The sequence below is a fragment of the Hordeum vulgare genome, chromosome 1H (assembly GCF_904849725.1).
Source record: "Hordeum vulgare subsp. vulgare chromosome 1H, MorexV3_pseudomolecules_assembly, whole genome shotgun sequence".
NCBI classification, from domain to species: Eukaryota; Viridiplantae; Streptophyta; class Magnoliopsida; order Poales; family Poaceae; genus Hordeum; species Hordeum vulgare.
Window position 1 is genome coordinate 447,010,240 of NC_058518.1, and position 27,160 is coordinate 447,037,399.

Sequence of the window (27,160 nt, forward strand, 5' to 3'; positions counted from 1 at the left end):
GGGTATGCTTGAGAAACTGCTGGCTAATCCTTTTATAGGAGATGGATCTTCACATCCAGACTTGCATCGGATCTATGTAGATGAAGTTTGTGGTTTATTTAAGCTTGCAGGTTTGCCCGAGGATGAGGTAAAGAAGAAAGTCTTTCCTTTATCTTTGAAGGATAAGGCATTGACATGGTATAGGCTATGTGATGATACTGGATCATGGGACTACAATCGGTTGAAATTGGAATTTCATCAAAAGTTCTATCCTATGCATTTAGTACATCGTGATCGGAATTATATTTATAACTTTTGGCCTCGTGACAGGGAAAGCATAGCTCAAGCTTTGGGGAGGCTTAAATCAATGCTATATTCATGCCCCAATCATGAGCTCTCGAGAGAAATTATCACTCAATACTTTTATGCTCGGCTTTCTCATGAAGATCGTACCATGCTTAACACTTCTTGTACTGGTTCTTTTATGAAGAATGATATTGACCACAAGTGGAATTTATTGGAAAGAATCAAACGTAACTCTGAAGATTGGGAGCTGGAAGAAGGTAAGGACTCGGGTATGAATTTCCAGTTTGATTGTGTTAAATCTTTTGTTTAAACAAACACTTCTAGAGATTTTAGCGCTAAGTATGGACTTGACTCTGAGATAGTAGCTTCTCTATGTGAATCTTTTGCTGCTCATGTTAATCTTCCCAAAGAGAAGTGGTTTAAGTATCATCCTCATCTAGAAAGCAACATAGTCAAAACCAATCTAGTTTAGGAGAAAGTCATTGCTTTTAGTGATCCTGTTGTTCCTTGTGCCTACGCTGAGAAACCACTTTACCCTGCTAGGAAAAAGGATTATTCTAAAGCTCCAACTATGATACATAGGGGTTACATTAGGCCACTTGCACCCCCTGAGGAGATTAGAGTTGAACCTAGTGTTGCTATTATCAAAGATCTCTTAGCCGAAAACATAGACGGGCATGTTATCAAATTCTATGAGGACTCCGCTAGAATTGCTAAACCTCACGCGAAAGACAAATACGGACCTGTAGTTGGCCTGCCCGTTGTTTCTGTCTAGATAGGAGATCACTATTACCATTGTTTATGTGATATGGGAGCTAGTGTTAGTGCAATACCCCGTTCCCTATATGATGAAATCAAAGATGAGATTGCACCTGCTGGGTTAGAACCCATTGATGTCACCATTACACTAGCTAATAGAGACACTATCTGTCCTCTGGGAATTGTGAGAGACGTAGAAGTCCTGTGTGGTAAGACGAAGTATCCTACTAATTTCCTCATCCATGGTACTGCACAAGATAGCTTTTGTCCCATCATATTCGGTAGACCCTTTCTCAACACTGTCAATGCTCACATTGATTGCATTAAACAAACTGTCACTGTTAGTTTCGAGGGTGTGTCTCATGAATTTAACTTCTCCAAGTTTGGAAGATAACCCCATGAAAAAGAGTCGTCTGGTAGGGATGAAATCATTTCTCTTGCCTCTATTGTCGTACCTCTTACGGATCCTTTAGAGCAATATCTGCTTGAGCATGAAAATGATATGCATATGGATGAAAAAGATGAGATAGATAAAATTGTCTTAGAACAATATCCTATTCTCAAAAATAATTTGCCTGTTGAATTGCTTGGGGATCCTCCCCCACCGAAGGGTGATCCTGTGTTCGAGCTTAAACAGTTGTCTGATACTCTTAAGTATGCCTATCTTGATGAGAAGGAGATATATCATGTTATTATTAGTGCTCTCCTCTCAGAGCATGAAGAAAAGAAGTTACTAAAAACTCTGAGGAAGCACCGTGGTGCTATCGGATATACTCTTGATAACCTTAAGGGTATTAGTCCCACTCTATGTCAGCACAAGATTAAAATTGATCCTGACATCAAACCAATTGCTAATCATCAAAGGAGATTAAATCCTAAAATGCAAGAGGTCGTTAGAAAAGAAATATTAAAGCTTCTGGAAGCAGGAATCATTTATCATGTTGCTCATAGTGATTGGGTAAGTCCAGTACATTGCGTACCTAAGAAGGGAGGTATCACCGTCGTTCCTAATGATAAGAATGAGTCAATCCCACAAAGGATTATTACTTGCTATAGGATGGTGATAGACTTTCGGAAATTGAACAAGGCAACCAGGAAATACCATTATCCTTTGTAGTTTATCGACCAAATGCTAGAAAGGCTATCCAAACACACACACTCTGCTTCCTAGACGGTTATTCAGGTTTCTCGCAAATACCTGTTGCACAATCTGATCAGGAGAAAACCACTTTCACCTGCCCCTTCGGTACCTTTGCTTATAGACGTATGCCTTTTGGCTTATGCAATGCACCTGCCACCTTTCAAAGATGTATGATGGCTATATTCTCTGACTTTTGTGAAAAGATTGTCGAGGTTTTCATGGATGACTTCTCCGTTTACGGGTCTTCCTTTGATGATTGCCTCAGCAACCTTGATCGAGTCTTACAGAGATGCAAAGATACCAACCTCGTCTTGAATTGGGAGAAGTGCCACTTTATGGTTAATGAAGACATCGTCTTAGGACACAAAATTTCTCAAAGAGGCATTGAAGTTGATAAGGCTAAGGTTGATGCAATTGAGAAAATGCCTTGCCCCACAGATATCAGAGGTATACGAAGTTTCCTAGGTCATGCTGGTTTCTATAGAAGGTTCATTAAAGACTTCTCTAAGATTTCTAGGCCTCTTACCAACCTCTTGCAGAAGGATGTTCCTTTTGTTTTTGATGAGGATTGTGAGGAAGCTTTCGAAATACTTAAGAAGGCTTTGATAAGCGCACCTATTGTTCAACCACCTCACTGGAACTTGCCCTTTGAAATCATGTGCGATGCTAGTGATTATGCTCTTGGTGCTGTTCTAGGACAAAGAGTTGACAAGAAGTTGAATGTAATTCACTATGCTAGTAAAACTCTAGACAGTACCCAAAGAAACTATGCCACTACAGAAAAGGAGTTTTTAGGAGTCGTGTTTGCATGTGAAAAGTTCAGATATTATATAGTTGATTCCAAAGTCACTATTCACTCTGATCATGCTGCTATTAAATACCGTATGGAGAAGAAGGACGTTAAGCCTGGGCTGATCAGATGGGTTCTCCTGCTACAGGAATTTGATTTGCACGTCGTTGAACAAAAGGGTGCTGATAACCCTGTAGCAGATAACTTGTCTAGGCTAGAGAATGTCCTTGATGACCCACGACCTATTGATGACAGCTTCCTTGATGAGCAATTAAATGTCATCCGCACTTCACATAGTGCACCGTGGTATGCTGATTACACGAATTATATCGTAGCCAAATACATACCACCCAGTTTCACCTATCAGCAAAAGAAGAAATTCTTCTTTGATTTGAGACACTACTTTTGGTATGATCCTCACCTTTATAAGGAAGGAGTAGATGGTGTTATTAGACGTTGTGTGCCTGAACATGATCAGGGACATATCCTGCAGAAGTGTCATTCCGAAGCCTACGGAGGACACCATGCTCGAGATAGAACTGCTCATAAGGTATTGCAATCAGGTTTCTATTGGCCCACTCTCTTCAAGGACGCCCGTAAGTTTCTCTTGTCTTGTGACAAATGCCAAAGAATAGGGAACATCGGTAAGCGTCAGGAAATGCCTATGAACTATTCACTTGTCATTGGACCGTTTGATGTCTGGGGTTTTGATTATATGGGACCCTTCCCGAGTTCCAATGGGTACACTCACATCTTAGTTGCTGTGGATTACGTCACTAAGTGGGTAGAACCTATCCCCACTAAAAATGTTGATCACCACACTTCTATTAAGATGCTTAAAGAAGTTATTTTCCCAAGATTTGGAGTCCCTAGATATCTGATGACTGATGGCGGTTCACACTTCATTCATGGTGTTTTCTGCAAGATGCTTGCTAAGTATGATGTCAACCATAGAGTTGCATATCCTTATCATCCTCAGTCTAGTGGTCAAGTGGAGTTGAGTAATAGGGAGATCAAATTGATCCTACAAAAGACTGTCAATAGATCTCGAAAGAATTGGTCTAGCAAACTTGACGATGCACTATGGGCTTATAGGACTGCTTATAAGAATCCCATGGACAGGTTGCCGTATAAAATGGTTTACGGTAAGGCCTGTCACTTACCTCTTGAGTTGGAACACAGAGCTTATTGGGCAATCAAAGAGCTCAACTTCGATTTCAAACTTGTCGGTGAGAAGCGGTTGTTTGATATCAGCTCGTTAGATGAATGGAGGGCCCAGGCATATGAGAATGCCAAGTTGTTCAAGGAAAAGGTTAAGAGATGGCACGATAAAAGAATACAGAAACGAGAGTTCAACGTTGGTGATTATGTCCTACTATACAATTCTCACTTAAGATTCTTCGCAGGCAAGCTTCTCTCAAAATGGGAAGGTCCTTACGTTATCGAGGAAGTATATCGTTCGGTGCCATCAAAATCAATAACACGGAAGGAAATTTCCTAGAGTGGTAAATGGGCAAAGAATCAAGCATTATATCTCCAGTACTCCCATAAATGTTGAGACCAATATCATCAATATCATAACTCCAGAGGAGTACATAAGGGATGTTTATCAGTCTGTTTCAGACCCTGAAAACGAAGAGGTATCTGTTTCGGTAAGTAATTGGACTCCGAAGCTTTCCCAATAGGAAATTTCCTCCGTTTTGGAATTTTTGGAAAATTAGAAAAATAAAAAGCAGTCTGGAGAGCGAACGAGGCGGCCACAAGCTTGGTAGCCGCCACCTACCCCCTGGCGGCGGCTACAGGGCTTGTGGGCACCTTGTGTGCCTCCCGGACTCCGTTTTCTTGCGGAGCACTCCTTCTGGTCCAGAAAAAATCATTATATATACGCCCGAGGGTTTTGATCTCCGTATCGCGTAGTTTTCCTTTGTTTTCATTTCGAGCCTGTTTCTGTGGCAGATCTAGATCATCATGACTTCCCCAAATGCTCCTAAGGACAAGATCTTCGAGAAGGTCATCAATACCTACCTCACGGAAGTGCTGAAACACCCTCAATCTATCAAGATGAGCGAGGGGATGTTGCACATCCGTGATGTTGAGGGGCCTAAGAAGACCGGAAGCCTGGAGGCGAGGCTCGAAGCAATGGAACAACAAGTCTTCAAGTGCCAAGGGATGGTGGAGCGTGGACTCAACGCCAACCACATGATGATCACGGAGTTCACCAGCAATCACAAGATGGATGCCATTGACATTGGGAAGCACCTCTCCAGGCTTTATGACAGGGTTGACCAACTTCAGGGCCAGATCTATGACCTGCAGAACCAAAACTGTAGGTATGAGTATAGATTTAAATCAATAAGGTTGGCTGCGGATTTGAGGATTCCGACGACTCGTTCATCCTCCATGATGGAGCACCTATGCCTTGGAATACGGTGGATCAGACCACTCCAACAACTCCACCACCATCACCACCAAAGGAATACAACTAAGCATTGGTATGGGCAATCCCCTTGGCTTCTGCCAAGCTTGGGGGAGTTGCCCTGGTATCGTATCACCTTTATATCTTTTGTTTTTACATTTGTTTTAATTCTTTCCTTTTCAGTTTTTATTTCTTCTCTTAGTGGAATAAGTCTTTAGTGTTTAGTTTGAGTCGTTTGCTTTGTCTCTCCCCCATTCTATTCGAGCTTGCGAGCTATGTAATAAAGAGTATCTTAGTCAAGGACTTTGCTTTGTGTCGTGATCAAAAGTATGAAAAGAACGATAGCATGAAAGATCATGAGATGATCTTATGGAAAGTGATAGCTTCACAAATGACACTTATGATGATTGAAACTTGTTGAGAATAAATCAACATAGACCTCAGTCATTGTTGCAACTAATAAGAAGTAATAAGGAAAGAGAGGTTCACATATAAATATATCATCTTAGACACTTTCCATAATTGTGAGCACTCACCAAACTATTACATGCTTAGAAGTAGATGTTGGACAAGGAAGAAAACATAATGAATTGTGTTTGTTTGGTTCCAAACAATGTTATATGATTAGAGATCCCTTAGCATGTGACGATTGCTTCCACCTCATATTAGCCAAAACTCCCGCACCAAGTAGAGATACTACTTGTGCATCCATAAACCTTCAACCCAGTTTTGCCATGAGAGTCCAACACACCTACCTATGGATTGAATAAGATCCCTCAAGTAAGTTGTCATCGGTGCAAGCAATAAAAATTGCTCTCTAATATGTATGATCTATTAGTGTGTGGAAAATAAGCTTTGTACGAACCTGTGATGAGGAAGACATAAAAGCGACAGACTACATAATAAAGTTCTTTATCACAGGAGGCAATACAAAGTGACGTTCCTCCGCACTAAGAGGACACGCATTCAAACCTCAAAAGCGCATGACAACCTCTGCTTCCCTCTGCGAAGGGCCTATCTTGTACCTTTACTTTTTTCCCTTGTAAGAGTCATGATGATCTTCACCAATTCCCTATTTTTCCTTTGTCTTGGCTACCGTCACATGCTTGGGAAAGATCTATATTCATATATCAACTTGGAGATGAGTACTTATGCTTTATTATTGTTGACTTTACCCTTGAGGTAAATGGTTGGGAGACAAAACTATAAGCCCCTATCTTCCTCTGTGTCCAGCTGAAACTTTGATACCATGGGTACCACGTGAGTTGTAACAATTGTGGAAAACAAAAGAGATGATTGAGTATGTGGGTTTGCTTTACAAGCTCTTATTTGACTCTTTCTGATGTTATGATAAATTGCAATTGCTTCAATGACTATGGACTGTTGTTGGTTACTTCTCGGTAAGGTTTTTGCTTCATACTTTGCTTTGTGAAGGAATTGTTACTTTCCCATAAGAATCTTTATGATGTATTGCTGTTCTATGTGTGATCATGATGCCCTCATGTCCGTATTATGTTTTATCGACACCTTCATCCCTAAACATGTGGACATGTTTATGGAACTTGGTTTTCGCTTGAGGACAAACGAGGTCTAAGCTTGGGGGAGTTGATACGTCCATTTTGCATCATGCTTTCATGTTGATACTTATCGCTTTATGGGTTGTTATATTACTTTGTGGTACCATACTTATGCCTTTTCTTTCTTATTTTGCAAGGTTTATTTGAAGAGGGAGAATTCAAGCAGCTGGAATTCTAGACTGGAAAAGGAGCAAATCTGAGTCCTCTATTCTGCACAACTCCAAATGCCCTGAAAATCAACGTGGAATTTTTTGGGAATATATAAAAATACTGGGCGAAGAAGTACCAGAGGGGAGCTACCACGGCCCCACAAGCCTGGTAGCCGCCACCCCTGGTGGTGGCTAAACGGCTTTGTGGGCCACCTGATGGCCCACTAGCCCCCCTCTTTTGCTATATGAAGGGTTTCGTTCCAGAAAAAATCAATCGGGAGCTTTTTCGTGGTTTCGCCGCCGCCACGAGGCGGAACTTGAGCAGATCCAATCTAGAGCTCCGGCAGGACGATCCTGCCGGGGAAACTTCCCTCCCGGAGAGGGAAATCGTCGCCATCGTCATCGCCAACACTCCTCTCGTCGGAGGGGAGGCACCTTCATCAACATCTTCATCAACACCATCTCCTCTCCAATCCCTAGTTCATCTCTTGTAACTAATCTCCGTCTCGCGACTCCGATTAGTACTTGTATGGTTGCTAGTAGTGTTGATTACTCTTTGTAGTTGATGCTAGTTGGATTACTTGGTGGAAGAGTTTATGTTCAGATCCTTGATGCTATTCATTACACCTCTTATCATGATTATGATTATGCTTTATGAGTAGTTACTTTTGTTCCTGAGGACATGGGATAAGTCATGCTAATAATAGTCATGTGAATTTGGTATTCGTTCGGTATTTTGATATGTTGTATGTTGTCTTTTTCTCTAGTGGTGTTATGTGAATGTCGACTACATAACACTTCACCATACTTGGGCCTAGAGGAAGGCATTGGGGAGTAGTAAGTAGATGATGGGTTCCTAGAGTGACAGAAGCTTAAACCCGAGTCTATGCGTTGCTTCGTAAGGGGTTGATTTGGATCCACTAGTTTAATTCTATGGTTAGACGTTGTCTTAATTCTTCTTTCGTAGTTGCGGATGCTTGCGATAGGGGTTAATCATAAGTGGTATGCTTGTCCAAGTAAGGGCAGTACCCAAGCGCCGGTCCACCCACATATCAAACTATCAAAGTAACGAACGCGAATCACATAAACATGATGAAACTAGCATGACAGAAATTCCCGTGTGTCCTCGGGAGCGTTTTTCCTCTTATAAGACTTTGTTCAGGCTTGTCCCTTGCTACAAAAGGGATTGGGCCACTTGCTGCACCGTTGCTACTACTTGTTACTTGTTACTTTTCACTTGCTACGTTTCACCTCACTACACCATCACTTGTTACCGCTACTTTGAGTGCTTGCAGTTATTACCTTGCTGAAAACTGTTCATCAGAGCCTTCTGCTCCTCATTGGGTTCGACACTCTTACTTATCGAAAGGACTACGATTGATCCCCTATACTTGTGGGTCATCACTGTGCAGGCTTGTCGCCTCCTCGCGCACTTTCCGTACTACTTCCAATTTTTGTATTTTTTCAAATATTCCAAAACGGAGAAAATTTCCTACTGGAAAAGTTTTGGACTCTATTTTCTTACGAATCACATACCTCTTCGTTTTCGGAGTCTGAAACAGGCTGATAAATGTCTCTTAGGTATTCTTCCGGAGTTATGGTATTGATAATATTGCTTTCAACATTTATGGGAGTACCTGAGATATAATGGTTGATTCACTGCCCATTTACCACTCTCGGACAATTACCTTCTGTGTTGTTGATCTTGATAGCACTGGAACGATATACTTCATCAACAACATAGGGACCATCCCATTTAGAGAGAAGCTTGCGTGCAAAGAATCTTAAACGAGAGTTATATAGCAAGACATAATCACCTACATTGAACTCACGCTTTTGTATCCTCTTATCACGCCACCTCTTAACCTTCTCTTTGAACAGCTTGGCATTCTCATATGCCCGAGTTCTCCACTCATCAAGCGAGCTAATATCAAATAACCTCTTCTCACCGGCAAGTTTGAAATCAAAGTTGAGCTCTTTGATTGCCCAATAAGCTTTATGCTCTAGCTCAAGAGGTAAATGACATGCTTTCCCATACACCATTTTGTACGGAGACATGCCCATGGGATTCTTATAGGCAGTTCTATAAGCCCACAGTGCATCATAGAGCTTCTTAGACCAATTCTTTCTAGACCTATTGACAGTCTTTTGCAGAATCAGTTTAATCTCTCTAATACTTAACTCTACTTGACCACTAGACTCAGGGTGATAGGGAGACGCAATTCTATGGTTGACATCGTACTTAGCAAGCGTTTTACGGAAAGCACCATGAATGAAGTGTGAACCCCCGTCGGTCATTACATATCTAGGGACTCCAAATCTAGGGAAGATGACTTCTTTCAACATCTTGATAGAGGTGTTGTGATCAGCACTACTAGTGGGGATAGCTTATACCCACTTAGTGACGTAATCAACAGGAAATAAGATGTGAGTATACCCATTGGATTTTGGAAAAGGTTCCATATAATCAAAGCCCCAAACATAAAATGGTTCAATGACAAGTGAATAGTTCATAGGCATTTCCTGACGTTTGCTAATATTACCTATTCTTTGACATTTGTCACAAGACAAGACAAACTTACATGCATCCTTGAAGAGAGTGGGCCAATAGAAACCTGATTGCAATACCTTGTGTGCAGTTCTATATCCCGCATGGTGTCCTCCGTAGGCCTCGGAGTGACACTTCTGTAGGATCTGTCCCTGTTCATGTTCAGGTACACAAAGTCTAATAACACCATCTACTCCTTCCTTATAAATGTGAGGATCATCCCAAAAGTAGTGTCTCAAGTCAAAGAAGAATTTCTTCTTTTGCTGGTATGTGAAACTAGGTGGTATATATTTACCAACGATATAGTTTGCATAATCAGCATACCATGGTGCACTAAGTGAAGTATTGATGACATTCGATTGCTCATCAGGAAAGCTATCATCAATAGGTTGTGGGTCATCAAGAACGTTCTCCAACCTAGACAAGTTATCTGCTACTGGGTTATCAGCACCCTTTCTATCGACAACGTGCAAATCAAATTCTTGTAGCAAGAGAACACATCTGATAAGTCTAGGTTTAGCGTCCTTCTTCTCCATGAGGTACTTAATAGCAGCATGATCAGTGTGAATAGTGACTTTGGAATCAACTATGTAAGACCTGAAATTTCACATGCAAACACGACTGCTTAAAACTCCTTTTCCGTAGTGGCATAGTTTCTTTGGGCACTGTCCAGAGTTTTACTAGCATAGTGAATAACATTCAACTTCTTATCAACACTTTGCCCTAGGACAACACCAACAGCATAATCACTAGCGTCACACTTGATCTCAAAAGGCAAGTTCCAGTCAGGTGGTTGAACAATAGGTGCAGTTATCAAAGCCCTCTTAAGTATTTCGAAGGCTTCTTCACAATCCTCGTCAAAGACAAAAGGAATATCCTTTTGAAAGAGATTGGTAAGAGGCCTAGAAATCCTAGAGAAGTCTTTAATTAACCTTCTATAGAGACCAGCATGACCAAGGAAACTTCTTATCCCTTTGATATCTGTGGGGTATGGCATTTTCTCGATTGCATCAACCTTAGCCTTATCGACTTCAATACCTCTTTCAGAAATTTGATGTCCTAAGATGATGACTTCATTAACCATAAAGTGGCACTTCTCCCAATTCAAGACAAGTTTGGTGTCTTTACATCTCTGTAAGACTCGATCAAGGTTGCCGAGGCAATCATCAAAGGAAGACCTGTAAACGGAGAAGTCATCCATGAAAACCTCAACAATCTTTTCACAAAAGTCAGAGAATATAGCCATCATACATCTTTGAAAGGTGGCAGGTGCATTACATAAGCCAAAAGGCATACGTCTATAAGCAAAGGTACCGAAAGGGCAGGTGAAAGTGGTTTTCTCCTCATCAGATTGTGCAACTGGTATTTGGGAGAAACCAGAATAACCGTCTAGAAAGCAGAAGTGTGTGTGTTTGGACAACCTTTCTAGCATTTGGTCGATAAAAGGCAAAGGGTAATGATCTTTCCTAGTGGCTTTATTCAATTTCCTAAAATCAATCACCATCCTACAGCCAGTAATAATCCTCTGTGGGATCAATTCATCCTTATCATTTGGGACAACGGTAACGTCTCCCTTCTTAGCAACGCAATGCACCGGACTCACCCAATCGCTATGAGCAACAGGATAAATGATACCTGCTTCCACGAGCTTTAGTATTTCTTTTCTCACTACTTCTTTCATCTGAGGATTCAATCTCCTTTGATGATCAACAACTGGTTTGAAATCAGGATCAGTTTTAATCTTGTGCTGGCATTGGGTAGGACTAATGCCCTTAAGATCATCAAGAGTATATCCAATAGCAGCACAGTGCTTCCTCAGAGTTTTTAGTAACTTCTTTTCTTCATGCTCTGAGAGGCTAGCACTAATTATAACATGATATATCTCTTTTTCATCAAGATAGGCATACTTAAGAGTATCAGACAGCTGTTTAAGCTCGAACACAGGGTCACCCTTTGGTGGGGGTGGATCTCCAAGCAGTTCAACAGGCAAGTTATTCTTAAGGATAGGATATTGTTCTAAGACAACTCTATCTATCTCATCCCTTTCATCCATATGCATATCATTTTCATGCTCAAGCAAGTATTGCTCTAAGGGATCAGTAGGAGGCACGGCAATAGAGGCTAAGGCAATAGTTTCATCCCTACTAGGCAACTTGTTTTCATGAGGTTGTCTACCAAACTTAGAGAAATTGAACTCATGTGACACACCTTCAAAGCCAACAGTGACAGTTTGCTTCTCACAATCAATATGAGCATTTATAGTATTGAGAAAAGGTCTACCAAATATGATGGGACAAAAGCTATCTTGTGCGGTAGCAAGAACGAGGAAATCAGTACGATACTTTGTTTTACCACACAAGACTTCAACATCCCTAAGAATTCCCAGAGGGCAGATAGTATCTCTATTGGCAAGAGGAATAGTGACATCAATAGGCTCTATCTCAACAAGTGCAATCTCATCTTTGATTTCATCATATAAGGATTGAGGTATTGCACTAACACTAGCACCCACGTCACATAAGCCATGATAACAATGATCTCCTATCTTAACAGAAACCACATGCATGCCAACAACACGCCTATGTTCGTCTCCAACGTGAGGTTTAGCAATTCTAGCAGCATCTTCACAGAAGTGAATATTATGTCCCTCATGATCGTCGGACAGAAGATCTTTGATAATAGCAATGCTAGGTTCAACTCTAATTTGCTTAGGGGGTGTAGGTGTTCTAATATAGCCTCTACGTATCATAGTTGAAGATTTAGAATGATCCTTTATCCTAATAGGGAAAGGTGGTTTCTCAATGTAAGCACTAGGAACAACAGGATCACTATAGGCAATGACTTTCTCTTCAACTGGATTGGGTTTAACTACATTGACTTCTAAAGGAGGATGATATTTAAACCACTTCTCTTTGGGGAGATCAATATGAGCGGCAAATGATTCACACAATGAAGTTACTATCTCAGAGTCAAGTCCATACTTAGCGCTAAAATCACTAAAGATATTTGTCTCAACAAAGGATTTAACGCAATCAAACGTGAAATTCATACTTGACTCCTTACCTTCTTCAAGCTCCCAATCTTTAGAGTTGCGTTTAATTCTCTCCAATAAATTCCATTTGAAGTCAATATCTCTCTTCATAAAGGAACCGGTACAAGAAGTTTCAACCATGGTGCGATCATCATGAGAAAGCCGAGCATAGAAGTTCTCAATGATAATTTCTCTCGAGAGCTGATGATTGGGGCATGAATATAACATTGATTTAAGCCTCCCCCAAGCTTGAGTGATGCTTTCTCTGTCACGAGGCCAAAAATTATAAATATAATTCTGATCACGATGTACTAAATGCATAGGATAAAACTTTTGATGAAATTCCAATTTCGACCGATTGTAGTCCCATGATCCAGTATCATCACATAGCCTATACCATGTCAACGCCTTATCCTTCAAAGATAAAGGAAAGACCTTCTTCTTGACATCATCCTCGGGCACACCTGCAAGCTTAAATAAACCACAAACTTCATCTACATAGATCAGATGCAAGTCTAGATGTGATGTTCCATCTCCTGTAAAAGGATTAGCGAGCAGTTTCTCAAGCATACCCGAAGGAAATTCAAAGCAAATATTTTCAGTAGGTGCAGCAGGTTGAGGAGCAACCATTCATGCTTTCGTTCGAGGTGAAGATACCCCGAACAAGCCCCTCAAAGGATTAGTATCCATAGTGACAAGTGATAATAAATTTCAACACACTATATGAATGTTTCCTTACCAAGTTCCACTTACCAAAGGCGCTTCACTCCCCGGTAACGGCGCCAGAAAAGAGTCGTGATGACCCACAAGTATAGGGGATCAATCGTACTCCTTTCGATAAGTAAGAGTGTCGAACCCAATGAGGAGCAGAAGGATCTGACAAGTGGTTTTCAGCAAGGTAAAATCTGCAGGCACTGAAATTGTCGGTAACAAGTGATTGTGTGGTGAGATGTTTCGTAGCGAGCAACAAGTAACAAAAGTAGCAACGGTGCAGCAAAGTGGCCCAATCCCTTTTGTAGCAAGGGACAAGCCTGGACAAAGTCTTATAGGAGGAAAAACGCAACCGAGGACACACGGGAATTTCTGTCATGCTAGTTTCATCATGTTCATATGATTCGCGTTCGCTACTTTGATAGTTTGATATGTGGGTGGACCGGCGCTTGGGTACTGCCCTTACTTGGACAAGCATCCCACTTATTATTAACCCCTCTCGCAAGCATCCGCAACTACAAAAGAAGAATTAAGACAAAGTCTAACCATAGCATTAAACTAGTGGATCCAAATCAGCCCCTTACGAAGCAACGCATAAACTAGGGTTTAAGCTTCTGTCACTCTAGCAACCCATCATCTACTTACTACTTCCAAATGCCTTCCTCTAGTCCCAAATAATGGTGAAGTGTTATGTAGTCGACGTTCACATAACACCACTAGAGGAAAAACAACATACAACATATCAAAATACCGAACAAATATCAAATTCACATGACTACTATTAGCATGACTTATCCCATGTCCTCAGGAACAAAAGTAACTACTCAAAAAGCATAACCATATTCACGATCAGAGAGGTAATGAGTAGCATCAAGGATCTGAACATAAACTCTTCCACCAAATAATCCAACTAGCATCAACTACAAAGAGTAATCAACACTACTAGCAACCTTACAAGTACCAATCGGAGTCGCGAGACGAAGATTGGTTACAAGTGATGAACTAGGGTTTGGAGATGAGAAGGTGCTGATGAAGATGTTGATGGTGACGAGTCCCCTCCGATGAGAGGAGTGTTGGTGATGACGTTGGCGACGATTTCCCCCTCCGGGAGGGAAGTTTCCCCGGCAAGATCGTCCTGTCGGAGCTCTAGATTGGTTCTTCTGAAGTTCTGCCTCGTGGCAGCGACGGAACCACGAAAAAGCTCCTCCCTGAATTTTTCCTGGACGAAACCCTCCATATAGCAAAAGAGGGGAGCAAGTGGGCCAGTGGGCTGCCCACAAGCCCCCATGGCGCGACCTGGGCGGTGGCCGCGCCGTGCAGGCTTGTGGGCACCCATTGTGCCCCTTTGTCACTTTTTCGGCCCAGTATTTTTGATAAATCGGGAAAAAATCCTCGTTGATTTTTACGGCGTTTGGAGTTGCGCAGAATAGGTATCTCAACTTTGCTCCACTTTCATGCCAGAATTCGAGTTCCCGGTATTCTCCCTCTTCATGTAAACCTTACAAAATAAGAGAGAAAAGGCATAAGAATTTTACCATGAAGTGAAATAAGAGCCAAAGAAGCGATAAATATCAACATGAAAACATGATGCAAAATGGACGTATCAGCCGCCGCAAGCTTCTGTCTCCGCAAGATCCCATCCGGGGCACGTTCTGGTGCCCTGCTGGAGGGGAGATTCGGACACGGAGGGCTTCTTCATCAACATCATGACCTCTCCGATGATGCGTGAGTAGTTCACCATAGACTTAGAGGTCCATAGTTAGTAACTAGATGGCTTCTTCTCTCTCTTGGATCTTCAATACAAAGTTCTCCATGATCTTCATGGAGATCTATCTGATGTAATCTTCTTTTGCGGTGTGTTTGTCGAGATCCGATGAATTGTGGATTTATAATCAGATTATCTATGAATCTTATGTGAGTTTCTTCTGATCTATCTTATGCATGATTTCATATCCTTGTAATTCTCTTCGAGTTGTGGGTTCTGTCTGGCCAACTAGATCTATGATTCTTGCAATGGGAGAAGTGGTTCGTTTTGGGTTCATACCGTGCAGTGACCTCACCTAGTGACAGAAGGGGTAGCGAGGCACGCATCGTGTTGTTGACATCAAGGGTAAAAAGATGGGGTTTTCATCATTGGTTTGAGATTATCCCTCTACATCATGTCATCTTGCTTAAAGCGTTACTCTGTTCGTCATGAACTCAATACACTAGATGCATGATGGATAGCGGTTGATGTGTGGAGTAATAGTAGTAGATGCAGAAAGTATCGGTCTACTTGTCTCGGACGTGATGCCTATATGTATGATCATTGCCTTAGATATCGTCATGACTTTGCGCGGTTCTATTAATTGCTCGATAGTAATTTGTTCACCCACCGTGATACTTACTATTTTGAGAGAAGCCTCTAGTGAACACTATGGCCCCTAGGGTCTACTCCACACCATATTTTCAGGCTTACACTTTTTACTTCGTTGCACTTTCCGCCTTCAGTTCTCACTTTGCAAACAATCTTCAAGGGATTGACAACCCCTTTGAAGCGTTGGGTGCAAGCTTGTTTGTGTTTGCGCAGGTACTCTGGACTTGACGAGACCCTCCTTCTGGATCGATACCTTGGTTCTCAAACTGAGGGAAATACTTACTGCTCCTGTGCTGCATCACCCTTTCCTCTTCAAGGGAAAAACCAATGCAAGCCCAACCTCTGTCAACGTGTCAATTTCTGGCGCTGTTGTTTGTGGGATAGCACCGCTCCAAACGAGACGTACGACTATCACAACAGTTGAAACTGGGTCATCAAACCATTTTCATCATCGAGCACGTGGTTCTAATTCCTCAACCCTTTCATTTCCTCAGTTGTATGTTGATGACTTTGATCTTTATTGTTTGAAGAATTTGCTAACGACTTTCTTAATTTCCTAACCCCAAATTCCTCACTTAACTTGTTCTTCACGTGTATATCCTGAACACGCTACTTGTGCAAACCGAACGTTTCATTTCACTTTGAAGACTATGCTATTGTTGTTTTGCACGCTTGACTGGGTATTTATTCCGCTGCATGCAATTCATGACCGAGGACTTTCCCCACAAGGAATTTCCTCCGTGACAAATTTATAAAAATCGCCTATTCACCCCCTCTAGTAGATATAACGCACTTTCAATACTAGGGCCTGCTTAAGTAAGGTGAAATCTAGTTTCTCATTTTGTTTCCAATGGAAAGGTACCCCTTTCTTCAACAAATTAGTTAAGGGCCTGCTCACAATTCCATAGTGGCAAATAAACTTCATGTAATACCTTGCTATGCCGAGAAAACCCCTTAATTCCTTAGCAAAAAGAGGCACTGGCCAATCCTGAATAGGTGAAATCTTTGATGGATCAGTAGAAACACCATGTCCACTAATAATGTACCCCAAATAAGCAATTTGGGTTTGAGCAAAATAACACTTAGACAACTTCACTTTCCATTGATGTTGCATCAATAACTTCAACACTTGAGCTAAATGTTGTAGGTGAGGGGCATATGAAACCCTGGAAACTAATATGTCATCAAAGAAAACCTCTTCATATTTTCTCACGCACGGGACAATGTGTCATTCATAGCAAATTGAAAAGTAGAAGGTCCACCAATTAATCCAAAAGAGTGGACCCGAATTTAAAATGACCAAAATGAGTATGGAATGCACTTTTGTGCTCTTCGCAAGGGGCCAAGCTTCTGTGGTGATAACCAAGACGAAGTTCAAGTTTGGAGAACCAACACGAGTGAGCAAGTTCATCTAGGAGCTCATCAATGACTGGAATAGGAGACTTTCTTTTGATGGCAATTGCATTCAAGTGCCTATAATCAAACACTAGTCTCCAAGTTTTATCTTTCTTCTGAACTAATATCATATGATATGAAAAAACATTATTGCTATGCCTTATAATGCCAACCTCAGGCATTTCTGTGACCTGCCTTTCCATTTCATTTTTCAATGTTGGAGCAAGCCTGTATGGCCTAATGGAGACTGGTTGAGCTCCAAGAATTAGGGGAATAGTGTGGTCATATTTTCTCGTGGGTGGCATACCTTTAGGGGCTTCAAATACATGGGCCAACTTGGCCAGAAATTCCTTAATTTTAACAGAGGATTCAGACTGCTATGCAACTTCACAAACTAACAAAGCTGAAATTTCTATAAAGGCACAAATCTGGGGAGCAACATCTTGCCCGAATAATGTGACCTGGTCACCACTTAAATGGAAACAAATCCAATGCTCTGCCTAATCAACTTGCATAGTGATGGACCGCAAGTATAGGGGATCAATCATAGTCCATTCGACAAGTAAGAGTGTCGAACCCAATGAGGGGCAGAAGGAAATGACAAGTAGTTTTCAACAAGGTAGTCTCTGCAAGCACTGAAAGTAGCGGTAACAGGTAGTTTCGTAGCAAGGTGATTCGTAGAAGGTAACAAGTAACAATTGTAACAAGGGTGCAACAAGGTGGCCAAATCCTTTTTACAGCAAAGGACAAGCCGGAAATTTCTCTTATAGGAAGTAAAGCGCTCTCGAGGACACATGGGAATTTTTATTTAGTCACGTTCACCATGTTTGGTTGATTCACGTTTGGTACTTTGATCATTTGATATGTGGTTAGACCGATTCTATGGTGTTGTTCTTACTTGAACAAAAAAATCTCTTATTGTTACACCCTCTCACAAGCATCCGCAACTACGAAAGAAGAATTAAGGTAAACCTGACCATAGGATGAAACATATGGATATATCCAAATCAGTCCCTTACGGAATAACGCATAAACTAGGGTTTAGACTTCCTTCACTCTCGCAACCCATCGTCTACTTATTACTCTCCAATGTTTTCCCTTAGCGACAAATATGGTGAAGTGTCATGTAGTCGACGTTCACATGACGCCACTAAAGGAAGAGCAACATGCACATCGGCAAAATATCGAACGAATAGCAACTTCACATGATTGCTTATAACAAGATTTGTCCCATGTCCTAAAGAATGAAAGTAACTACTCACAAATCATCATCATGTTCAAGATCAAAGGTGTAAGGTATATGATTAAGGGTTTGAACATATAATATCCCACCAATTAAACCAACTAGCATCAACTACGAGATGTAGTCAACATTACTAGTAACCCACATGTACCAATCAGAAGTTTGGAGACAAAGATTGAATACAAGAGATGAGCTTGGGTTTGAGATGAGATGGTACTGGTGAAGATGTTTGTGAAGATTGGTCCTCCCATGATGGAGGAATCTTGGGTGATAACGTTGGCCTCGAGTTCCTCCCCCCCCCCTCCCAAAGGGAAGTTTCCCCGACGGGATCGCTCCCGGAGGAAAGTTTCCCAGCAAAATCGCTCCACCAGGATTTAAAGGCTCTAATACCAGGTTGTGAGGTTTAGAGTTTGAATTCACCCATTACAGACTATATTTCAAGCTACAAGGAGGAATGGAGGGGGAGAAGGAGGTCTTGGTCCTCAGCCACATGAGCTCACGCAACACACACCACCCACTCACTCGAATACACACATGCCTAAATACTAGTGCACACTTGGGCCCATTTCGGCCCAGTCAGCCGAGCACGCACGGAGGCCCTGGTCGGCCCGTAGGTTGAATGTCATCTCCGCGCTCCCTTTGATCGATGACATGACGACGCTGAGTGGTCGGGATGACGGCGGAGATGGGTGCCGGGAGAGCAAAGGGGAGGGTCGGTGCGGACGAGGGAGAGGAGAGGAGAGGAAAAGAACTAGTCCGACTAGGTCGAGGGGGGTCTTTGTGAAATTTGATGTGGGTTCGGTCTGTTCGGTCCAACGTGAAGGATATGTTGGATCTCTTCATATCCACCCTAGAAATGGACAAATATGATGGTGTCGGTCAGCAGTACATACAGTCGGTTTTGAGGAGCCCGACTAACTCGTGATTTTGTGACCAGTCACTCATCATATCGTCGGTTCAGGCATATAAAGGGTGTTTGAGGAGGTTGATGCTCTTAGAGCAAGTACAATAGAGCTGACTTAGCGGACTATAAGAAATAAACTAGTATATTTTTGCTTAGTTGGAGGAAAAAACAGAAGAGAGAGAAGGTAAGCGGACTCTTAATTAAGAATCAGTTCTTAACACGTGCTCCTAGGCTCTTTGTAAGGTGAGGAAAAATTGACAAATTTGACCCAGGAGCCAAAGTATTTCACAAACTGAAGTACGTTTGAAAAATTTCACCCAGCTAACCTTTTTGTGTGGCGCCGGACAGTCAGGCGCCACACTACACTGTGTTACGCCTTTGTCTTAGGCGCCACACAGTGTAGTGTGGCGCATATGCCTTAGGTGCCACACTAGATCTCAAGCGTCACACAATGTAGTGTCGGGCACCACACAGTGTAGTGTGGCACCTAAGACAAATGCGTCACAAAAAAGGTCAGCTGAGTGAATTTTTTTCAAACGTAGTTCAGTTTGTGAATTAGTTTCGTTTTTGGGTCAAAATTTTCCACTTCGCCGTAAGGTAAAAGCTGAGCCATATAATAAAAAATACTATACTCTTCTAATCAATTATTGTATATATTATTTATAAGATAGATTATACTCCCTCCTGAACTTATATAAAAATGTTTAGATCACTAAAGTAGTAATTATCTAAACGTTTTTATATTACTTTATAGAAAGGGTAGATGACATGTTAATGGATTATAAATAGCAGTCGGCTGTATTATTAATCATGCTATTATACAACACATTTATCACTCAATTACGTGCACGCTGAATGGTTCATACTTCCCTTCACGAATCTTCATACTTCCGACTTTCCGAGGGAAACGCGTTGGTCGACCTGATGATGAAGCAATTCACGTCGTTTTCCTTTGATTAGTGCCGGTCCAGAATACGCCAATGCAAATTCATAGCCTTCGATGTGTTTAGAAGAGTCGGATGCAGACATGGGAGTGACAACAACTATACTAGCTAGCACTGTCAATAATTCCTCGCAGAATGGGAGACCGGGAGAAAAAAAGGACTATCAATTATTCGAGACGGAAAAGATGAGCATCTCTAGCACACAATGTAAAAATTGATCTTTAGAAACACGTATAAGGAACACTCTCAACTGTTTTTACAATCTGAAATTACTTAAACAGAGCAGACTCCGTAAATAAAATTGTATCTCATTATAGCTTTTCCCCCCTTTTTTTCCTCCCATCCTGGCAAGCCGTCTCCGGCCACGGCGTGCCTCGCCCTCGCACGCCGGCTCGCCCCGGCGCCGCCCACCTCTTCCCCGCCTTGTTCCGGCGTCGCCCGTTTCGGGTCATGCATGCAGTGGAGGAGGCCTACGCCGCCCGCCCCGACCGCGTGCTCCCTGACGCGCCCACCCGTTCCTGATATGAGCCCGGCACTGCCTGCCGCCGCACGCGCATTCCTCTACGTGGCCGCGCGAGCTCCCCCATCCCTGCCCCATTCGTCTTCGGTGTCGCCTCGCCCTGATTCAGGCCGTCCGTAGCTTGCTCCATCCAGTCCGTGGACGGTCTCGCCTCGGGAGTGGAGGTCGAGTTGGCCGCAATCCGGACCGGCCGCGACAATTTAAGACGTGCAACAGCTTTTTCCGACATGCGAAGATGGATTTCGGTAAGTTCCAGGTAAATTCCGGCCAGTTTCGCCGCGGCGCGGTTGCTCCGGCGAGGTTTGACCAGTTTACATGTTAAACTATATACTCCCTCCGAAATTGCACATACAAGGTCTTCGTGGATGAATTTACCGTGCTCTTAAAAATTTTACGGGCGGACAAGTTTTACGGGTTCTGATCCGCACCTTTTTTCGACCGAAACTGTAAACACGCATTTTTTACGGGTTTGATCAATTTAGAGGGTTTGTTAGAGATGCTCTAAGTCCCCATTGTCTTCACATACCCTGTCACTGTTCGTTAAGACTCGAGATCTCCGGTGCACGTCTCTCTGTACAGTCGTGCCGACCGTAATCATATCGACACGAATCCCGTATGCTTAGCCTGAATCTTGCACTCGGTTGTTGGACCGAGACAAAACCTCCGAAGAAACTTTTCTAAAAAAGAAAGCTCTGAAGAAATCGCGCGCGAGACGACGGAAACACATTACCGGAGCTTCGGCACGGATTCCCGCCCGGCGTTTGGGGCAAAAAGCCCTGCGCTTTTTAATCGCGAAAAAAAAAGAAAAAAAAAAAGCACGGCGCTTTGACGCGTCTCCAGGGAGGGCATGGAAGGCATCAAAACGGTGACACTGTCTGCTCCCTGCAATTTTCTTTTCAGGTCAGTCAGAACAAGTCGTCGGCCGATCTCCCGCCGCTGCTGCCGACGTCGGCCACTTTTTTCTTTTACCCCCTGCTGCTGCACAGAGACCGCTGCCGCTGCACCGCGCACCGGAAATATGACGTACTCCTACGCCCTACGCGGCCATATATAGGCCGATTTTCCCCCCTAAACTTTAGTGCAAAAAACACAGATCTGACCCTAGTTTAAAAATACGTTTAAAATTAACCTCTTTACGTGACGCCGACGTCTCTGACGTCTGGGTTGCACAGAAGACGTCAGGGTTTCTGACGTCTGGCTGGGCCTAGTCGATCAGCCTGCCGTTGACCAGCCGACGTGGCGAAGGGGCCACACGCCCCTGACGTGGTCACTCGCGTCTCATAAGTCCAATTTAGTGTAAATCTACTGATGTTTGTTGTGCGCATCCAGACGTCAGGGTCACTGACGTCTGGTCCTGGGCCAAACGCGAGGGACCTGGCATCTCATATGTCTAATTTAATGCAAACCTAATGGTTTCTGTTGTGCGGCATCCTGGTCCTGGCCACATGACCATACGCCAGGGGTCCCCGGCGTTTGGCTCGTGAACCCAACTAGACTATGTGGTGGACTGTTGGTGTGGGTCCCACCACACTCACTTTCCCCTACCATTGATGCTTCATTTATGCTCTCTTCCTATCTCCTTTCCTTCAAGACCCCATCGAATCCGAGCAAGAAGGTGATTCCCTAACATAAATCTGTCCATAAACTTTGTTCCTTGTAGTATTCTCCTCCCATTCATTCAATTTTTTTGTTGAACCTCCTTATTATGATACATTTTGTACATCTTACATTTTTTACATCTTAGAGAAACCCTAGCTAAATTTAGTGTGTATTGAGTAGTTAGTGTGTATTGAGTAGTTAGTGTGTGTTGAGTAGTCATTTTCTAAAATACAAGATGATACCGTCCATTTACGTTGAGGCTTCTGCTGAGGTGGCGACGAAGCGTGAACGCGAATTTATTGAGGAAAAAATGACCTACTGGGTGGCTGACGTTGATGCATCGAATGCCGCGTGTAGAGCCTTTTCAAACTACTGTTTCTGTAAGGACGTTGCCAAAAGAATAATCGATAAAAAAGAGAGCGAGATCAAGAAACTGAAGAAGAGGGAAAAAGATTGTCGGCGTGATCTTGCAATGCAAGTTGCATTGTGTGCAACAAGGGAAGAACATCAACACTTTAACATTCAGAGCCATGGCTAGGTCATTGATTGGTTAGTGAGGCAACCTTTTTCGGCACTGCCGAAGCAGGTTTCTCATTGGGCATGGGTCAAAGAAAGAAATGATGTCATTTGCTACAATCTTGGACCTAACGACAATTAGCCTATGTAATCTTTGTCATTTGGAACTATAATGACATGTATCCACCAGCCTGTTATGTAATCTTTATCATATGAACTATGTAATCTTTATCATTTGAACTATGCAATCTTTATCATTTCAACTATGCAATCTTTATCATTCCAACTATGCAATCTTTATCATTCCAACTATACAATCTTTATCATTTCAACTATGTAATCTTTATCATTCCAACTATGTAATCTTTATCATTCATAACAAGTACACAAATTAAAGATAACATAATAGATGCACTTCATTTCATTTCATGACATGTTCACGAATTCAAGATAACTAAGGTGTTCACTACATGACAACTTCAAGAATTCAAGATAACATAGGTATTCACTACACGACAAGTTCACTTCACGACAGGTTCACAAATTAAAGATAACATATCAAGTGCACTTCACTTCACTTCCTTCTTCCTCTCTTCGCGGCTTTCCCCTTTCTGGTAGGCACTTCCTCCTCCTCTTCTTTGCTAGACTCCTCTTCTCCCTCTACCTCTTCCTCTTCTATATCTTCCTCGTCTTCCTCTTCCTCGTCTTCCTCTTCTTCAATATACCGCATCCCCTTAGGCAAATTCTTACGATTATACTCCGGACTACGAAACCAAGAATTTAATCTCTTCTTTCTCGCCGCATGTGGTGTCTTCTTCTTCCAGGACTGTGACGGCTGTTACGATTGTGGAGCATCAATATCTACCTCATGCTCCTGTGTCGTCTCTTCTTCTTCCTCTTCTTCTATGTCATCGACGGTCAGCTGACGACGTCGAGATCTAGAGGAGCGGCTTGTACAACCTGTAAACACGTCCACGGACTAAGCACCGTGGCAAGAAAGCATAACTGCCCACTTGTGGAACCTTGACTTAAACTTCTGAGAAAACACGAAACACTATGTTAGACGCAAATAAGTAATTCATCAAGACAAACATTTGTAAACATGATCATACCTCCAACGTGGTCCTAAGAGTTCTCTCAGATGATGCACCTTCTCGGGGATGACTAAGTGCTATATTGGCATCGTTCACGCACATAACGAACTCCCTACCCTTCAATTAACTAACACAACAAACATTCAGAATTGAAGAAGACAATGTAATGCTGGTTGGTTCTGATTCATTCACTTACCAGTTCGTCATGCATAGGTGCATAGTCCACTTGACTCCCTCCGGTCTCTCGCACAACCATGTTGAAGGCATGATACCCTTCTACAGCAGATGGATCTTCTCACACCAACTCAGACCACTCTTCCTTAGTCCAACCGGGCTTAAGCTTCAACCGACAACGCTCCACATACCACACAAGATATTTCTGGTAGGCAGAATCATTGTGGAGTCTATTCTCCACGTCAATTAACGTCTCTTTCTGATTCCACATTGCTATCCACGTTTGGTGTTTGGCAACCCAATCCGATATATCCCGATTGTTCCTTCGACTGTACCTAAAACGATGCACGGTAGTTTAAACGATTATCAAACATAAACTTTCACAATGCTATAGTGCAAAATCTCATGAATCATTTTGGCTTACCGATGCAGACTTGTGATTACACTCTTGGTCTCCTCAGTTGGAATACCTTGGCGTTTCCCAAATTGCCTGGCAACACGGTCTACAAAGTGGAACTCGACAGCGTAAAAGCATATAATTGGACAGCTAGACCTCCAAATATTACTATCACGCGTGCACATATGGTTGAGGTTGTACTCACAATCTTCCTCATAAGTCTGCCAGAAAACCTACAACAATAGGACGAGCTGAGATGTTAGGTACACGTTCTAATATGGCCATCAAAAAAATCTACAATACAAGGAACTAAAATGTTGGTACCTGCTCAGCAGTTAAGGTGTCCAGCTCGTTCACATAACACCTCTATCGCACATGAGAGCTTCCTGTGTAAACAGACACCTGATCCCAATGATAGGCAACTGTCGGGCGACGATATGGATCTTCATGATGAAGCCCTTCATGAGGATTGGGGTTTGGGTTATCACGGTTCTTTAACATGGGCCGTCCAACCGGCAACGGCTCCCACATCCACACAGAGAGGCTCCACACAAACCCACATAATGAAGATGATTCTCTTGTCCTCATTGACGCCTGATCCAACTGCAATTAAACATAAATGTTAGCAATGTGTGACACATGACAAATTAAAAAGAAAAATGTCTGCAGATAGCTCTCACCTGACGATACAAGTATGATAGTGCTGCTGAACCCCAGCTAAACGGAATATCTCAGTTCCTTAGGCGCTCCAAATACATCCAGAGTGCCGAGTTACCGGTTGCGTGTGTGAAGACTACTTTGGTTAGTATATACCAAAGATAGGCCCGAGCATATTGCTGCATGACAATATCATCGCCATCCGCAGGACACGGTCGTCCTCTCACTTCTTTTAACCAGGAATGCTTCACTTTTGAGGCATCAGGCTTGGCTGGCAGAGGGGGAGGGGGTTCAACACCAATTAAGATGCCCATCCGCTGTCACCAGTTAACGGCACTGACATGACCCGTAACGGCATCGCAGTTGAGAGGAAGGCCGCTTATCAGTCCGGTGAGCGCTGCATGGTTCACCGGTGGTGGGTTCCTCTTGAATTGCAAAACAAAGGACAACAGATCCAACCTTGCAATGTAGGGCTCGTATCGCACGTCACAGGGAAAGTCATTTGCAGCATGACCCCTTGTAACGACCATGATGCGGTCCTTTCCGATCTGGGGGTCGAGGCCCCCGAATAGGAAAGAAGCGCATCTAAGCGTTTCGCAAGCAAGTAAACATAGCACATAATAATAATTACAGTAGACAATCTGGGATTCAACTGTCTTCTTATTAATAATACATAGTTCAACGCAGATACAACCAAGGTAGTTTCGGTACGGACTACAAAACAAGGAAAATGCTATGCTACCCGCTGCAGGCCCACGATCACGACCACGGCTCAGTCCTCTGGATAGTTCACGTAAAGGCGATCTGTCTCCTCGTCGTACTGCCACGCCAGCTGGGTGCCATCGGGATCATCCGTCTCTGGGGTACCTGTACCTGCTGGGAGTTTCGGAGGAATCCGTGAGCCACGGGGACTCAGCAATCTAGGACCTTGGTACCAAAACTAGTCACGTTATTTGGGTAAGGAAGGGATGAAGTGTTTCCGGCTGCTGCAACCTATGATTGAATAAGTGGCTATCTTATGCAAAAGAGAAGTGAAAGTGGTCTACGCTAACGATCGGGAATACTTGCTCAGAAAGTGATCCTGAACACCTACCTACGGCAATCATAACCCCACCGTGTTCCCGATCGAAGAGAGATCTTCGAAGGGACAGTCACGGTTACGCACACAGTTGGCATATTTTATTAGTTTATGTTTAAGTTCTCTAATACCGGATGTTAACAAAATATTCCAAGTTGCCACATAACCGCGGGCACGGCTTTCCGAAAGATTAAACCCTGCAGGGGTGCTCCAACTAGTCCATCACAAACGAACACAGGCCGCAAAGGCATCCTCTATCACGAATCTCGTGATCTCGTCGGATTCCTTAGAGGAAAACCTCAACTCTGGGTGAAACCAAAGCTTCACTGGGATTCCTATACGCAAGATATACCGCTAAGGTAAGACAAGACTAGCAGGACCTCCCGACGTGTCGACGACCCTGATAAGAGCCGCGTATCTCAGTCTCAGGACACGCCGGATGAGCACAGCGTACGGTGGCCTGATAGACATCTCCCGAGTTGCCCCGGGTTGGCCCCGCACACGACTCAAGTTTGGACCAACGCTCATGAGGAGCACTGGCCCGGGTTGTTGATTAGAATCCTCGGGGTAGCTATTCCCTATGCAGTTTATTATTAAGTGATTAGCAAATTAACACCAAAGTTGGGTCCTGCCGGACAAGCTTTAGCACTACGCGATTTATCAAGGGGGTCCCCATAACAACCCAGAACGTGTTAGGAGCGATCATTATGGAATCAAACACCGGTAACCGGTAACTAAGGCCGCAAAGACGGAACAAGACACCCGGCAAAAGGCTAGGCCTCCCGTCTTTTACCAGGTATATAGATACATTAATTAAATAACAGAAATTAATATAGTGATATCAAGCTCATGTCATCACATGAGTTTAAAACACCT

At 42.9% G+C, this 27,160-nt stretch overlaps 1 long non-coding RNA gene across 1 annotated transcript; it reads right to left on the reverse strand.

Moving 5' to 3' along the window:
* Positions 1–23,570: 23,570 nt before the first annotated feature.
* On the reverse strand, positions 23,571–24,654 carry LOC123413553. Its single transcript, XR_006613765.1, has 3 exons — positions 24,577–24,654; positions 23,997–24,487; positions 23,571–23,920 (listed from the first exon to the last, which is right to left on the reverse strand). It is a non-coding gene; the product is annotated as an uncharacterized LOC123413553 (long non-coding RNA).
* Between the last annotated feature and the right edge of the window lie 2,506 nt (positions 24,655–27,160).